The 17,218-nt window shown below is 43.9% G+C and overlaps 1 long non-coding RNA gene across 1 annotated transcript; it reads right to left on the bottom strand.

The window, feature by feature from the left end:
- Window positions 1–679: 679 nt before the first annotated feature.
- LOC126146889 (uncharacterized) lies at window positions 680–12,996 on the bottom strand. Its single transcript, XR_007529810.1, has 3 exons — window positions 12,948–12,996; window positions 9,416–9,540; window positions 680–1,375 (listed from the first exon to the last, which is right to left on the bottom strand). It is a non-coding gene; the product is annotated as an uncharacterized LOC126146889 (long non-coding RNA).
- Between the last annotated feature and the right edge of the window lie 4,222 nt (window positions 12,997–17,218).

A 17,218-nucleotide genomic window follows, 5' to 3' on the forward strand; every position in this document is an offset into this window, starting at 1 on the left:
TTCACTTCTAAGTGCCGCTTGTTATAACGACATTAAACTGATTCGGGTCGTTCTACTGAACGTATTTGCCCGATGGCTTTGTATGGATCATAATCCTAGTGACAAAATTCTGTCTAAAGCAAATTCTCATTTGTTTGTAAGAGGGCATCAGGTCGGCCTAAGTCAAGCCGTTGCTACACGGCCTAATTTGTATACCCGAGGCTCTTCACTTGTCTGGGATTTCGTTGCTCGTAAAAGCCCTTACTCTCCCCTCAGCCTGCATTACAGACGTATACATCGTTGTAAATCCACTACCTGCTATGATTATGGATATAAAGACATATTAATTCCCTTTGACTGCTTCACAGCCCTGTATGTAAAGCTTTAAATTTTTAGTACTAATTTCCCAACTACTGATTAATATTATTTGGTGCAAACGTTTGCTTCACAGACGTATGTACGTTATTAGACATGCCAGCTTTTTCTGATGAGCATCTCAGAATCTGTTCGAGCAAATTCTGATAATTTTTTTGGGTATTTATCAGAAAATACCTGTTTTCAGACTTGGTCTTTGTGAAAACATATCACTTGGTTTTGTAATTTAAAAAGAATTATCGGCCTCTGAAATAAATCAATAAATAATTTTACTTTTAACATTACTTTATTTCCTCTTAGCAGCTAACTTCTCCCATATCATAGCTCTCTACCAGTTTAGAAATGTTGAATAAGTTCGTAACTTACAGTCTGCTATACATGCTGCAGAGTGTAAGTGATGCCAGGTACCGTACAACATAGCTGCAGTACCAGTGCAGACAGTGTAAATTACATTGATATGAAGTTCGCGTTTAAGTTAAAATGTGAAGAAAAGAACATATGTTGGTTATTCCTAATTGCTGAATATTAGTTAGAGCCAAAGTCGACCGTTGGAAGAAGTACTGGCGTACACAGCATTGCTTGCTAGTTTTTACACACTTCGGCAGATAGCAAAAATGATAAGAAAGTAGAAGCTGAGATACTGATACAGATGTCGCTGGTTCGAGAATCGGTGTGGAAAGCTTATCGTTATTGGAACAGACACAGAGTAAAAATATGGAAAAGAAAATACAATCCCATTTTGAATTTACAACAATAGATCGACATCATAAAGAACTGGATATGAAGTTGTTCTGTGGAAACTCTGCGAGGGACCTAGAGAGAATGACGAAAATCGTTGTTCGCGTGAGGACAGACATCAGTTCGGAGTCCCTCAGAATCGATGCGAGAACCGAAAACCAGAGAACTTGGGTTTCTCGTCGGAGGGCGCGTCGTACGTCTTGCGCAGCTCCAGGCGAGTGCGGCCGTCTTTGCTGGTGTGTATCGTGCGGACCACACCGGCGTCGTCACTGCGGTTAACTACCTGAAAAACCAGCAAGCACAAATGATTACGACATGAGATGGGCGCTTATTTAGTTATCATTTGGACCAACTTGTTACAACAAAGAAACACTTATTACAGTTCCAGTACATATTAAGTTTGAAACACATAAAGACCAATAACATAACTATATAATAACAACAGCCAAAAATCAACCCTTTCACTGCGCATAAACTCTGAGCGGCCGCGTGGCATGTGCGTCTAATTTTCAAGTGGTGTGTACTATAAGCAGTCTATCGTTGTTACTGAGAAAAAAAGACGTACACAGCAATATTATGGTGTTAAATTGTTTATTTAATTTTAATCTTCATAGAGGATTACTTATTTTGTTCTAAAAGTAACTTGATTAGAAGAAAAAAAAGACATACGTTATTACATTAATAAAACTTCAAAGTGTGGTATCTTTTTGATTTCAAAAATTCAAACATAAAGGTGCATTACATTTGATACAAATGTATCTTGTGTCACTTTGGTTTTCATGTTTTACACATACAATACACCTTCTCTGGGCGGTCTTGGACAGTTCTGAGAGTAGCGAGATAAAGTGGCGCTCGATTATTGGGTAAAGCAATATCACCATCGGCCGATCACCCTCTGCGCCGGTCCTCTGTTTTCGGTCGGTGATGAATGACTAGGGTCTCCTTGATGAGTTTCTGCCTAAAGTCAGATACTCAAATGTTTCTTCCCGTTTTAGTTCCATATGATGCATGCGCATTCAGGAGAGACGGATACACCAAAGGAAAAAAAATACTTCTTTATGCTATTTTACAGTTTTTCGTAGACATTCCACTGAAATTAGCATCATGTCGCTCCTGTTGACGGCCTCCATATTTTCAGTGTAGCTTACCACGCATTCCGTTTTTCTTTTTGTTTCATTTGTGCTTTTTTCTTTTTCTTTCATTTGTGCTTCCGTAAATTTTGGCAGCCGCTATAATTTTGATTTTAGGAAGAGCTGATAGAATCCTCACTTCCCACTTTTACTGCCTGTTGACATTAACGTAACCTCAACTGTTTAAAGTTATATATACAGGGTGTTACAAAAAGATCTGGCCAAACTTTCAGGAAACATTCCTCACACACAAAGAAAGAAAAGATGTTATGTGGACATGTGTGCGGAAACGCTTAATTTCCATGTTAGAGCTCATTTTAGTTTCGTCAGTATGTACTGTACTTCCTCGATTCACCGCCAGTTGGCCCAATTGAAGGAAGGTGATGTTGACTTCGGTGCTTGTGTTGACATGCGACTCATTGCTCTACAGCACATCATTACGTAGCATCAACAGGTTAGTGTTCATCACGAACGTGGTTTTGCAGTCAGTGCAATGTTTACAAATGCGGAGTTGGCAGATGCCCATTTGATGTATGAATTAGCACGGGGCAATAGCCGTGGCGCGGTACGTTTGTATCGAGACAGATTTCCAGACCGAAGGTGTCCCGACAGGAAGACGTTCGAAGCAATTGATCGGCGTCTTAGGGAGCACGGAACATTCCAGTCTATGACTCGCGACTGCGGAAGACCTAGAACGACGAGGACACCTGCAAAGAACGAAGCAATTCTTCGTGCAGTTGACGATAACCCTAATGTCAGCGTCAGAGAAGTTGCTGCTGTACAAGGTAACGTTGACCACGTCACTGTATGGAGGGTGCTACGGGAGAACCAGTTGTTTCCGTACCATGTACAGCGTGTGCAGGCACTATCAGCAGCTGATTGGCCTCCACGGGTACACTTCTGCGAATGGTTCATCCAACAATGTGTTAATTGTCATTTCAGTGCAAATGTTTTCTTTACGGATGAGGCCTCATTCCAACGTGATCAAATTGTAAATTTCCACAGTCAACATGTGTGGGCTGACGAGAATCCGCACGCAATTGTGCAATCACGTCATCAACACAGATTTTCTGTGAACGTTTGGGCAGGCATTGTTGGTGATGTCTTGATTGGGCCCCATGTTCTTCCACCTACGCTCAATGGAGCACGTTATCATGATTTCATACGGGATACTCTACCTGTGCTGCTAGAACATGTGCCTTTACAAGTATGACACAACATGTGGTCCATGCACGATGGAGCTCCTGCACATTTCAGTCGAAGTGTTCGTACGCTTCTCAACAACAGATTCGGTCACCGATGGATTGGTAGAGGCGGACCAATTCCATGGCTTCCACGCTCTCCTGACCTCAACCCTCTTGACTTTCATTTATGGGGGCATTTGGAAGCCCTTGTCTACGCAACCCCGGTACCAAATGTAAAGACTCTTCGTGCTCGTATTGTGGACGGCTGTGATACAATACGCCATTCTCCAGGGCTGCATCAGCGCATCAGGGATTCCATGCGACGGAGGGTGGATGCATGTATCCTCGCTAACGGAGGATATTTTGAACATTTCCTGTAACAAAGTGTTTGAAGTCACGCTGGTACGTTCTGTTGCTGTGTGTTTCCATTCCGTGATTAATGTGATTTGAAGAGAAGTAATAAAATGAGCTCTAACATGGAAAGTAAGCGTTTCCGGACACATGTCAACATAACATATTTTCTTTCTTTGTGTGTGAGGAAAGTTTCCCGAAAGTTTGGCCGTACCTTTTTGTAACACCCTATATAAAGCAGGCATGTCTTTATGGTTTTTCCTTACAGTTCCACAAGCATTAGCCACCCTTCCATGAAGATAAGAGAATAACGCTGGGCTAGTTCACCAATTGTCAACATACAGTGTACGATCTTTTCCAAAGTAGCGTTCTAGTGATATTAACGTGATGTCTCTAACGGGTGACAAATATTTTGTTCGATACATTTATGTATCCAGTGACGGTTGTCAGCCTCTCGTCTGGTAATCTACCACACTATTCGGACTGTTGAACTTCTCACCAGTGACCGAGCGACGTAACGAGTAGAGCTTAATATATGTTACTCGCATTCGACACCATTACCAATTGGGTCCTTCGTTTTCCTACACCCAAGATGTCACTAAGTCAATTAAAACCACAGCTTTGTAGGTTCTTTGAAAATAACATGGGCGATATTTTTACCTATTCTTTCCCTGTCCGAGCTTGTGTCCTGATTCCAAAGACCCTACTGTCAGTGGGACATTAAACCCTAACCATCCTTCCCTTACTTCGTCTCTAGAAGACCATGACCAGGGTGAAGTGAACAAATATGGAAACATCTTTCTTAGAGCGCAGTCACTTTCCAGCGATTCTTAGATGTATTCCCGCAAGCATGCCTTAGCAAAAATACATACAGAATAGCGTGTAGGCAACCATCGAAATCTTAGAGGGGTAATAATACCAATAAAAGAAAACGAATACGACACATATTGTAAACTTAGATTGGGATTAATCGTGGAAAAAACATACTAAAAGTTATTCACATAATGACTTACATTAATCTAAATTTTTGTCTGTGACGATCTAATTGGACTCAAATGAAATATAAATAGATTGAACATAAAATTGGTACAAGATCTAGTCATCACAGGTGAGGTTCGTCTGTAGCTTGCCGACTGTTAAAGCTTCTGGCTGAAAATTGCTTCTTGACACTAGAACAATACCTATCACACGTACGAACGTACGACATCTATCTAAGATGGGCCATAAGTATTTAGGTGTAAATCTGTCTTCCATCTGTATTGTCTGTTTCCTTTACTGCGAGACACCTACCGCACATTTCGCTGCAGCGCTGAATACCAATGGTGCGCCTCGTTTGGTGTGAGAGACTCCAACAATCGTAGAAACAGCTGGAGACGTGGCAAGAGCAGGTGATATAACAGGATTAAGAATAACTAAGCTTAACGACCCTTGCGCGATACATGATAGTAATTTACCAGTCACCCGTTTAACAGTGGACGCTGGGAATGATGTTACTATAGTGATTTGATCCTTATTAGCGAGGCATCGATGCCTCAATTTTTAAAACACATCAATTGCCCGATTAGAAATACATATTGCAGGAAAATCGTGAATCAGCTGTCACTCACTATATGGAAGCAAAACGTAAAGGAAAATACCCAAAATCGGACCAGTTGGTAATATTTCCTTTATAGTGTTATGCACCATTTACATTTTACTCTTATAAAATATAAGTAAAATTTATTATAAAAAAATATTTCAAAAAACCTATTAGTTAAAATATAGGCCAAAAGCGGATCCCTTGAAAAATAGTCAAAATAATCTCAACCAAATTACACACGGTACTAAATCAGCGAAAACATAATCTACTTTCAATACACAGACCTAACAATTACAGGTTTTGGTTTTAAAAAAAGATACAGAAAGTATTAAAAATACTGAAATGTGTATCAGAATTAAATTATTTAGCGGCAAAATTTGGAGACGTGTACTTCCTTTCCTGCTCCGCCACAATCTACATAGTTCCATAGCGAGCACATGACACATGACGCACACGTCCCAAAGTTCCCCTTTAGAATTCACCAAACATTCCCGCCACAGAACGTAATCCAACATAAACTTTTGATAAGGAAACATCCGCGAGAAGCTGCAGTTCATATGTTGCAGAGGACAAGCCGCTTTTATCTTCAGTGCTCGATTCTTCGACATTTTCTCAAAACTTTGACCTATCTTCACGAGCTCTTTTCTTTTTCTTGAAGCCACTACTGCTGATTCACATCATCAGCCTCTATTGTTTTGCGTGCTTTGTGTTCAGCTTCGTTGGCTTTTATACCATTTTTAGTTCTTACCAAATGGGCTGCATAGTGTTTAGATGTAATGGCAGTAGAACTGCTGGGTTTTCGTCCCCTATATGAGATTCTCGAGAAGAGAATAGAAGCTTTCGAAATGTGGTGCTACAGAAGAATGCTGAAGATTAGATGGGTAGATCACATAACTAATGAGGAAGTATTGAATAGGATTGGGGAGAAGAGAAGTTTGTGGCACAACATGACCAGAAGAAGAGATCGGTTGGTAGGACATGTTCTGAGGCATCAAGGGATCACCAATTTAGTATTGGAGGGCAGCGTGGAGGGTAAAAATCTTAGGGGGAGACCAAGAGATGAATACACTAAGCAGATTCTGAAGGATGTAGGTTGCAGTAGGTACTGGGAGATGAAGAAGCTTGCACAGGATAGAGCTGCATCAAACCAGTCTCAGGACTGAAGACCACAACAACAACATATGAGATTCTGTTTTTGATTTTTGGAATGGGAATAATATCATATGATCTTATTTTAGAAGATATAGAACCTCGAGGATCCTCAAGTGTAGCTGATGTCAGAGGAGCACCCAGACTAGCCGAAGATGTTAATGACTGATTTGGGTCGAACTTTGCAGTATGCATGAATCTTATTTTCCAGAGATTTTAATCCTTAGGCAGCCGCTGTGTGTGATCTGCAGCGGGTGCTGGTGTACTCCTGGGAAGTTTTACAAGTCTTGCTGGGCAACTCCATAGCATGGAGAGTCCTCCTGGATGAATTATGCTCTAAAACAAATAGAAGGACGCACCACGAAAGAATGATTATAGTTACAGAAAAATTGGATTATTTATTGAAGAGAAAGAGCTTCACAATTTAAGCAAGTCAGTAACGCGTTGGTGCACCTCTGACCCTCATACAAGCACTTATTCGGCTTGAAATTGATTGACAGAGTTGTTGGATGTCCTCCTGAAGGACACCGGGTCAAATTCTGTCCAATTGGCGCGTTTAATCGTCAAAATCCCGAGCTGTTTGGAGGGCCCTGCCTATAATGTTCCAAACGTTCTCATTTCGAGAGAGGTCCGGTACCCTTGCTGCCCAAGGTAGGGTTTGACGAGCAGAAGAAATTCTCGCCGTGTGTGGACTGGCATTATCTTGCTGGAACGCGCCCGGGGTGGCTTGCCTCGAAGTGCAACACACAGGGGCGTAGAGTATCGTCGAGATACTTCTTTGGTGTAAGGGTGTTGCGGATGACAACCAAAGGGATCCTGCTATACAGTGACACGGCTCCTGGTTGTCGGGCCGTATGGCGGGCGACAGTCAGGTCGTATTCCACTGCTTTCTCGGGCGTCTCCGGACAAGTCTTCGGCCTGAAATCTCACTGACTGGATTAGAAATATCTTCAGTGATGAATACCGTTTCGAAATGAGCCCTAATGACCGGCGGAAACGCGTGTGGAGCCGCCCCCGACAGCGGTAAGGTACCATTCTAATAATTCCTTCGTGGGGCGTCTATTTTTTTCTTGTCTTCGAACGAATAACGAAGTTGTGTATGTCACCAGAGGAGAGCTAATATTCGCTATGAGTGCCACTGCCGACATTCTCTCGGTTTTCCAGTATATCTTGTAGCCGTGTCATGTACACTCCTGCAAATTGAAATAAGAACACCGTGAATTCATTGTCCCAGGAAGGGGAAACTTTATTGACACATTCCTGGGGTCAGATACATCACATGATCACACTAACAGAACCACAGGTACATAGACACAGGCAAGAGAGCATGCACAATGTCGGCACTAGTACAGTGTATATCCACCTTTCGCAGCAATGCAGGCTGCTATTCTCCCATGGAGACGATCGTAGAGATGCTGGATGTAGTCCTGTGGAACGGCTTGCCATGCCATTTCCACCTGGCGCCTCAGTTGGACCAGCGTTCGTGCTGGACGTGCAGACCGCGTGAGACGACGCTTCATCCAGTCCCAAACATGCTCAATTGGGGACAGATCCGGAGATCTTGCTGGCCAGGGTAGTTGACTTACACCTTCTAGAGCACGTTGGGTGGCACGGGATACATGCGGACGTGCATTGTCCTGTTGGAACAGAAAGTTCCCTTGCCGGTCTAGGAATGGTAGAACGATGGTTTCGATGACGGTTTGGATGTACCGTGCACTATTCAGTGTCCCCTCGACGATCACCAGTGGTGTACGGCCAGTGTAGGAGATCGCTCCCCACACCATGATGCCGGGTGTGGCCCTGTGTGCCTCGGTGCTATGCAGTCCTGATTGTGGCGCTCACCTGCACGGCGCCAAACACGCATACGACCATCATTGGCACCAAGGCAGAAGCGACTCTCATCGCTGAAGACGACACGTCTCCATTCGTCGCTCCATTCACGCCTGTCGCGACACCACTGGAGGCGGGCTGCACGATGTTGGGGCGTGAGCGGAAGACGGCCTAACGGTGTGCGGGACCGTAGCCCAGCTTCATGGAGACGGTTGCGAATGGTCCTCGCCGATACCCCAGGAGCAACAGTGTCCCTAATTTGCTGGGAAGTGGCGGTGCGGTCCCCTACGGCACTGCGTAGGATCCTACGGTCTTGGCGTGCATCCGTGCGTCGCTGCGGTCCGGTCCCAGGTCGACGGGCACGTGCACCTTCCGCCGACCACTGGCGACAACATCGATGTACTGTGGAGACCTCACGCCCCACGTGTTGAGCAATTCGGCGGTACGTCCACCCGGCCTCCCGCATGCCCACTATACGCCCTCGCTCAAAGTCCGTCAACTGCACATACGGTTCACGTCCACGCTGTCGCGGCATGCTACCAGTGTTAAAGACTGCGATGGAGCTCCGTATGCCACGGCAAACTGGCTGACACTGACGGCGGCGGTGCACAAATGCTGCGCAGCTAGCGCCATTCGACGGCCAACACCGCGGTTCCTGGTGTGTCCGCTGTGCCGTGCGTGTGATCATTGCTTGTACAGCCCTCTCGCAGTGTCCGGAGCAAGTATGGTGGGTCTGACACACCGGTGTCAATGTGTTCTTTTTTCCATTTCCAGGAGTGTATTACTAGTTGGCACGGTACACATTTTGTATTTCATCGTTGAGCTTCATGTTGATCTTGAAGATTCCTCATTGACAGTGTAGTGTTTTAGAATTATGAGCAACAGCAGTCTGAACTATCTGAACTTTTTTCCCTGGAAGCGTCATGGATTAGAATCTTGAAGGTTTAAAGGTAGCTCAGTTATTGGAGTCCCATATCACAATACACAAACTACAAAGAAAAATTCGAACGTGTCCTTACGATGAAAGTGAATTAATCTTTAGAGGATATGTGGACAGGTAGTATGACGTGCGATGATGGACACAGAGTAGCCACACTTACCGCAGTGACGTTAGGCCTCGCGTACTGAGGATACCGCTGTGCACCAGCCAGGCAAGCTGCAAGCGAAGTCACCAACAACATCACGGACAGCTTCATCTTCTGCTCAGAAAGCGTTTCTATCTTCTCTGCACAGAACAGAAGGAAAACAGAAGTCAGCCATTAAAACAGCCCATTATCACAATCCTTCGGAATTTCTAAAACCACAGGGGGAAGCCGTAAGCAAATGACTACTCAAGTTGCTATGTAGCAGCTATGAGACTGGAGACATACCACCATACTTTCAGAAAAGTATTATCCACAAAAGCCCGAAAATAGGAAGGGCAGATAAATGTGAGAATTACCGCACAATCAGTATAACGACTCACACATCCAAATAACTGTCAAGAATAATATACTGAAGAATGGAAGACAAAATTGAGGATCTGATAGATAATGATTAGTTTGGCATCTGTGCTGTTGTGGGTGATAATCAAAGCAATACTTAATAATAATCAATACACCTTCATAGGATTTGTTGACCTAGAAAAAGCGTTCGAAAGTGTAAAACGATGCAAGATCTTTGCAGTTCTCATAAAAATAGGAGTAAGCGTAGGAAAATATGGGTAATACACATTACTAGCGAACCTGGCAATGCTTCGCAATTGCTAAATATGTCTGACAATAGCCACGCGGTGTGGCCGCGTGATTTGAGGTGCCTTGTCACGGATTGCGCGACCCCTCCCGCCGGAGGTTTCGAGTCCTCCCTCGGGCATGGGTGTGTGTGTTGTTCTCAGCATAAGTTAGTTAAAGTAGTGTGTAAGTCTCGAGACCAATGACCTCAGCAGTTTGGTCCCTTAGGTACTCACACACATATGAAAATTTATCTGACAACAGGATATAAGACCTAATCTCCTTCTCTCTGTCCATCGCTTCCTCCTTCATCTCTCTGTCCATCACGTCCTCCTTGCCGTTTCGCTATCCGTCACCTCCTTCCCCCTCTCTGTGTCCATCACCTCCTTCCCCTCCCTCTCCTCCCCCCTCTCCCTGTCCATCTCCTCCTTCCCCCTCTCTAAGTCCTTTTCCTCCCGCCCCTTCCCTATCCATCTCCTATTCCCCTTCTCTCTGATCTCGTGCTTTTTTATTGCTATTGCAAACAAAAACTTGATTGGGAATCGAAGTCATGGCATTTCGCAGTCAGTTTTAACAGGACACCTGTACATCGCTGTTTAAAAAATGTATAACTTATATCCGTCTGAATCTCTATTAGAGTATCGTGTAATAATTTCAAATAAATCGTCAAGAATTTTTTGAGATTATTGCTAACAACATTCCCTGTTACATATACATTTCTATACGATATACATTAAAATGATGTAGCCTATACCCGTCCACACGTTTTTTACTGTGTGCGGTATGACTTTTAATGAAACGGTTCACAACTTCTTGTAAATTTTGCTAACAGTGTTTCACTTTCATATATTATGTATATATTTACATATCATACCTATTTATTAGACTTATCCGTCAGAATGTTTATTAGAGTATCATGTGAAAATTTTAAGTAAATCGGTCAAGAGCTTTTCGAGATTTTTGATAACAAAGTCAAACAACACCTTGTCTTTTCATGGTAGTGTAGATACTATGTACATCCGGACGTTTATTAGAGTACCGTATAAAAATTCGAAGTGAAACAGTCAAGATTTTTTGTAACAAAGCTAAAGAACGAGTGGAAGACCAAGAACGGAGAACTCCGAATAAAGATAGTGTGAGACAGGGATGTAGTCTTCCACCACGACTGTTCAATCTACCACTTAAATAGAAGAAATGGTCAAGAGCGGCCATTCAGATAATGATGAAATGATATCAGTGATAAGACTGACTGATGATACTGCGATCTTCAGTGAAAGTGATGAAGAATTGCAGGACCTCTTGAATCGAACGGCCTAATGAGCACAATAGTCTATGGATTGAGAGCAAACCGAGAAAAAACGAAAGTAATGAGGAGTAGCAGAAATGAGAACAGCCAAAATTTAACATTAACCTTGGTGACCATGAAGTTAACGAAATTAAGGAAATCTGCTACTTCGGAAACAAATTAACACATGACGGACGATGCAAGGAGGACATAAAAAGCAGACTACCAGCTCATGCAAATACGGCATTCCTGACCAAATGGCTTCTACTAGTATCAAACAACGGCTTTAATTTGATGATTTTTTTTTGCAATGTACGTTTGGAGCACAGCGTTGTATAGTTGTGAACCATGGACTGTGTAAAAGCCGAAAATGTTTGAGATGTGGTGGCATAAAACGACGTTGAAAATTATGTGGACTGAAAAGGAAGGAGATGACTCTCCACAGAATCGACGAGGAAAGGAACGTATGGAAAATACTGAAAAGAAGAAGGTGTAGGCTGACAGGGCCTATGTTAATACATCAGGGAATAACCTCCATAATAACAGAGGGAGCTGCAGAGGGAGAAAACTGTAGGGTAAGACAGAAACTGGAATACATTCAGCTAATAGTTAAGAACGTAGGGTGCAACTGATTCTCTGAGGTGAATAGGTTGGTACAACAGAGGAAATCGTGGCTGGCAGAATTACTCCCGTCAGAAAATTAATGTCTCAATAAATAAATAAATAAATAAATAAAATAAAGTGAAAGATGGATTCGGCCAGCTCTTCATCAGCAAACTTATCTACACTGCTGCGTATCGCTGGTAACGTACAACTAACGTTGCTGGAACAAAAAACAAGAGGCAGAACCGAGCAGTAATGAACGCAAGCTAGACGGCGAGGAGTAAATTTGACATCATTGTTGTCAACACCAAGTACCGTCGGTAGAAACAAGTTTATTTCCAAACAAGACACACAGCGCATGCCGTCAACATTTGTTCTACTGTGAAGATTTTTTCAGTACAGAGTAGTTCAAAGTTAAACGGGGATAAGAAATCCTACGAAACTCACCGAGAAACCACGGGTCCCTCTTGCCGAAATACTCTGGAAGTATACCTGAAGAACCTCCGAAATTTCTTCTGTGGAGTTCAGACAACGAAAGTTCACGCTATTGTACAACACGATGGTATATTTTCAGGGCTTTAGCTGAGTTGACGATTCCATTTTGTGCTCAATCTTTCTACGTCTTCCTTACGCGTACCGACCAGTAGTTTTATGTGTGATCGTCGCCCAGATTCCAACCACTCTGTAAGTGCAAACAAGACCACTGGCTAGAGAAAACGGAGAGCACCAGTAAGACAGTTGGTGACACATTGTGCGCTAAGAGAATCCTAAACTAGGCTATACGCCAGAAAATATTCCCCAGTCAACTATGCAAAGCGCTGATCGAAAAAAGAGGTTTCAATAAGCGAGAAAATTATCTACACTGAAACAAAACTGGAATGCTCATTACCTGAAAAGTCGCTCATTCTTAATCTGCTATATGACTGTAACGGAACTGAACCGTTGTATTACAGATTACCACCGGTACAACAAACTAAACTACTATGTAGTTGGTTAGACTGTCGTAGCTTTAGCGTGATACCTGTTCGTGCTTACCGCTTGTTGCCTTCGTGAAATGCTTGAGGATTCACGCTCAAAGTCTGCTTGAACAATGCGACGATCAGAGACAAAACAAGAGCATATATATACACGCGTCACAAGGTGTGATTACCGATGCACGTGTGCTGGGGCTTCCCCAACGACAGAACCAAGGTCATTGTGCAAGAAGCATTAGTCAAGAGACGACTATTGAGCATACAATAGTTGCAATGATACAACTAGCAGACTTGCGTGACGGTTAATGCAATGTTTGCAGCCATCTTACCTCTGGTATAGCATGTCAGTTTTTCGTAGTTAAAGGCTACCGCTCTAAGTCATTTAACAATACCAGCTTACCAAAATCGCACGTTTCGTGACTAACAATAATTAGAGAGCTGGAAAGCGTGAAGTAATGTTTTCAGAGCCTACAGGGCGTCTAAAGGCTTTACTCTCCTGAGGGCTATGGTGGCGAACTAAAACTGTAATCATTGTCACCCGAAGATGGATGTAAGTGCCCAAAATGTATCGTTACTGATCAGTAAATGTTTTAGAAACCTTTTCGGAGTGTTTTGTTGCTTTAACATAATCAATATCCTCCAAAATCTGCTTTACATGTCCTAGTCTTCATCTGATCTTATAAATAGTTTCCTATACTGGTCCTTCCAGAGTCAATTATTCTGTAAGCACTAACAGATTTCTGCTAACCTATTCCTCCCCCTTTATTTCTCGTATACCCGTCGACGATGCAAATTTCGTTTTTGCTTTGAATTTTGCATTTGCTGAAGATTATCGGATGCACTGACATTTTACTCCCATTTGTCTCAATATTTGGAATACGTCATACCCTAGCAAGCTTTTCCTAGGTACAAAATTTGCATGAAGCTATGCAGATTTTTCTTTAGTTTCCCATATGTTAATAAGGTACAAATTTAGTATCGCTTGTCTACTAATTTTTCATTTTCTGCAACCGATTTGATCTACTCCCATTCCTATCTTCTTTCTGTTTTCGTATTCCTCTTGTAAGGAGTGTACTGCGGTAAGATATATGATCAACTGTCCAATGGTTTTGACACTTCTTCGCTCGTCTTTGCCCAAATATTTGAAATCTGAGGACTAGGCTTCTATTCCATGGACTTTTGATGTTGGATCAAGGAACGTACCTACACCTCAGTGACGTCGAAGGCATATCACACACTCCTACTATTTTCTTTGAGGACGGATCTCTCATCGTTCCGTTATATTCCGACCTCATTACTGGATCACTTATCTCTTACACATCAACTTTCTCCTCTTCTTTAATCGCGCTTTAGGAAAGTTTTTTCCATCGTACTAACATTCTTCCATCCGTATGACATCTCCTCTGCTTTTACCTTTGACATTTCGTAGGTCAGGCAACGGCCTTGCCGCACTGGGTACACAGGTTCCCGTCAGATCACTGAAGTTAAGCGCTGTCGGGCGTGGCCGGCATTTGGATGGGTGACCATCCGGGCCGTCATGAGCTGTTGCCATTTTTCGGGGTGCACTCAGCCTCGTGATGCCAATTGAGGAGCGGCTCCGGTCAAAGAAAACCATCATAACGACCGGGAGAGCGGTGTGCTGACCACACGCCCCTCCTATCCGCATCCTCATCTGAGGATGATACGGCGGTCGGATGGTCCCGATGGGCCACTTGTGGCCTGTAGACATCTGAGAAATTAGTTTAACCCTAGACCATTAAATAGGGGAAAGTGTTACATTGGTACTAAAGCATCGTAAATTGTGCTACTTAAGATTTATTCTAAGGAAGTCATAATTTATAGGTTATACATTAGTTAATTAAAATTATTAGAGCTCCAGTGGTACGTTACAAACGAAATTAAGTACAAATTGTCCTGTTTTATGCCCTACTGCAATCGTAAATTTTACGATGGTTTAATAAACAAGAGTTAATCAGCGTGTACCCTAAGTTAATTTATCAGTTATCACTGACTTCTAAGGTTTTCACATGTTTACCTCACCCATCATGACTACGCATCTTTACATTTCCCGTTACTTTCATTACTGAGCAACCTACACTCCTAATTTCCTACATTTTTTCCTGGAATCCTTATACACCCTTCTGTAGATAACATGAGGTATTTCCTGTATTATTTACGCCTTCTTTGCTTCTGCTTCCCTCCGACCTTTCGTGGCCGATCCTGTCTAACGGCATTTCTGCCACCACCGGAGGTAATCTCCACTTTCCCCTCACTCTACTCTAAATATTCTGTATTACACTTAATAGTAAAATCACTATTTTTTAGCGGACGTTTGTGTTCTCTTTAGTTTGGGTCGTCTGAAATAATGAAGATCTAGCATATAATGCTGATTGTAATTCAGTATTTACCGTGACAATGAGGAGCGCTTTTTGTTTCGAATGATATTCATGTGGAGCGAAGCATGTTTTACAGAACGGAAAAAAGAGTGCGAATCGGCTACATCACCCTCCCATAAAGGGTGTTGGTCGCAATGATACTCTTAAACCTCTGTGTTAGCCAAAAGGGAAAGTACCAGAGATGTTTTCAAGGCTGGGTTTACTTAGGTGAGGCGGTCTGCGAACGACGTAACGAGAGCGCAGCGCAAACACTGACGCTCGAAGCACAGCCAGCGGCGGTGCAGCCCCGCGCTTCCTCTCTGAAGGCCCAAGGCCGTCCCTTTATTTGTCAAGACGTTAACGGCGGAGGCTCTAATGACGCTTAACCGCAGTCGCAAATTGAAATTTGACGCTGGCGCGATACGGCTCTCTCAGCAGGAATCTACTGTGCAATAAGGGCAATCCCCTAAGAAACGCGACAATGTTAACGTGATTTCAGATTCGAGCAAAAACAAAACACGCCTTTTTCATCTACTCTGTGATCTGAAAATATTTATTTTGATAGATATTTGCAACTTTTTACTGGGTGTTCTGATTGACGAACGTAAATAACGACCTTATCATTTATCTTCTTTAGGAAACTACATCATCATTAATTGATTCATACAAAGGTGTGCTGTCGCAAGATATGTGGATGGACACATGTTCAGGAATCACGACTTCTGAAAATCTTTCATACATGTTACGATTTCTCTCCAGCCACCAAAACAGCATCACTCCACTTCTCGGGCTTGCCAAGTGGATGTGTTCCATAGGCGTTCCTAAATAAAATACACTCCTGGAAATTGAAATAAGAACACCGTGAATTCATTGTCCCAGGAAGGGGAAACTTTATTGACACATTCCTGGGGTCAGATACATCACATGATCACACTGACAGAACCACAGGCACATAGACACAGGCAACAGAGCATGCACAATGTCGGCACTAGTACAGTGTATATCCACCTTTCGCAGCAATGCAGGCTGCTATTCTCCCATGGAGACGATCGTAGAGATGCTGGATGTAGTCCTGTGGAACGGCTTGCCATGCCATTTCCACCTGGCGCCTCAGTTGGACCAGCGTTCGTGCTGGACGTGCAGACCGCGTGAGACGACGCTTCATCCAGTCCCAAACATGCTCAATGGGGGACAGATCCGGAGATCTTGCTGGCCAGGGTAGTTGACTTACATCTTCTAGAGCACGTTGGGTGGCACGGGATACATGCGGACGTGCATTGTCCTGTTGGAACAGCAAGTTCCCTTGCCGGTCTAGGAATGGTAGAACGATGGGTTCGATGACGGTTTGGATGTACCGTGCACTATTCAGTGTCCCCTCGACGATCACCAGTGGTGTACGGCCAGTGTAGGAGATCGCTCCCCACACCATGATGCCGGGTGTTGGCCCTGTGTGCCTCGGTCGTATGCAGTCCTGATTGTGGCGCTCACCTGCACGGCGCCAAACACGCATACGACCATCATTGGCACCAAGGCAGAAGCGACTCTCATCGCTGAAGACGACACGTCTCCATTCGTCCCTCCATTCACGCCTGTCGCGACACCACTGGAGGCGGGCTGCACGATGTTGGGGCGTGAGCGGAAGACGGCCTAACGGTGTGCGGAACCGTAGCCCAGCTTCATGGAGACGGTTGCGAATGGTCCTCGCCGATACCCCAGGAGCAACAGTGTCCCTAATTTGCTGGGAAGTGGCGGTGCGGTCCCCTACGGCACTGCGTAGGATCCTACGGTCTTGGCGTGCATCCGTGCGTCGCTGCGGTCCGGTCCCAGGTCGACGGGCACGTGCACCTTCCGCCGACCACTGGCGACAACATCGATGTACTGTGGAGACCTCACGCCCCACGTGTTGAGCAATTCGGCGGTACGTCCACCCGGCCTCCCGCATGCCCACTATACGCCC

The sequence above is a fragment of the Schistocerca cancellata genome, chromosome 2, assembly GCF_023864275.1.
Source record: "Schistocerca cancellata isolate TAMUIC-IGC-003103 chromosome 2, iqSchCanc2.1, whole genome shotgun sequence".
NCBI classification, from domain to species: domain Eukaryota; kingdom Metazoa; phylum Arthropoda; class Insecta; order Orthoptera; family Acrididae; genus Schistocerca; species Schistocerca cancellata.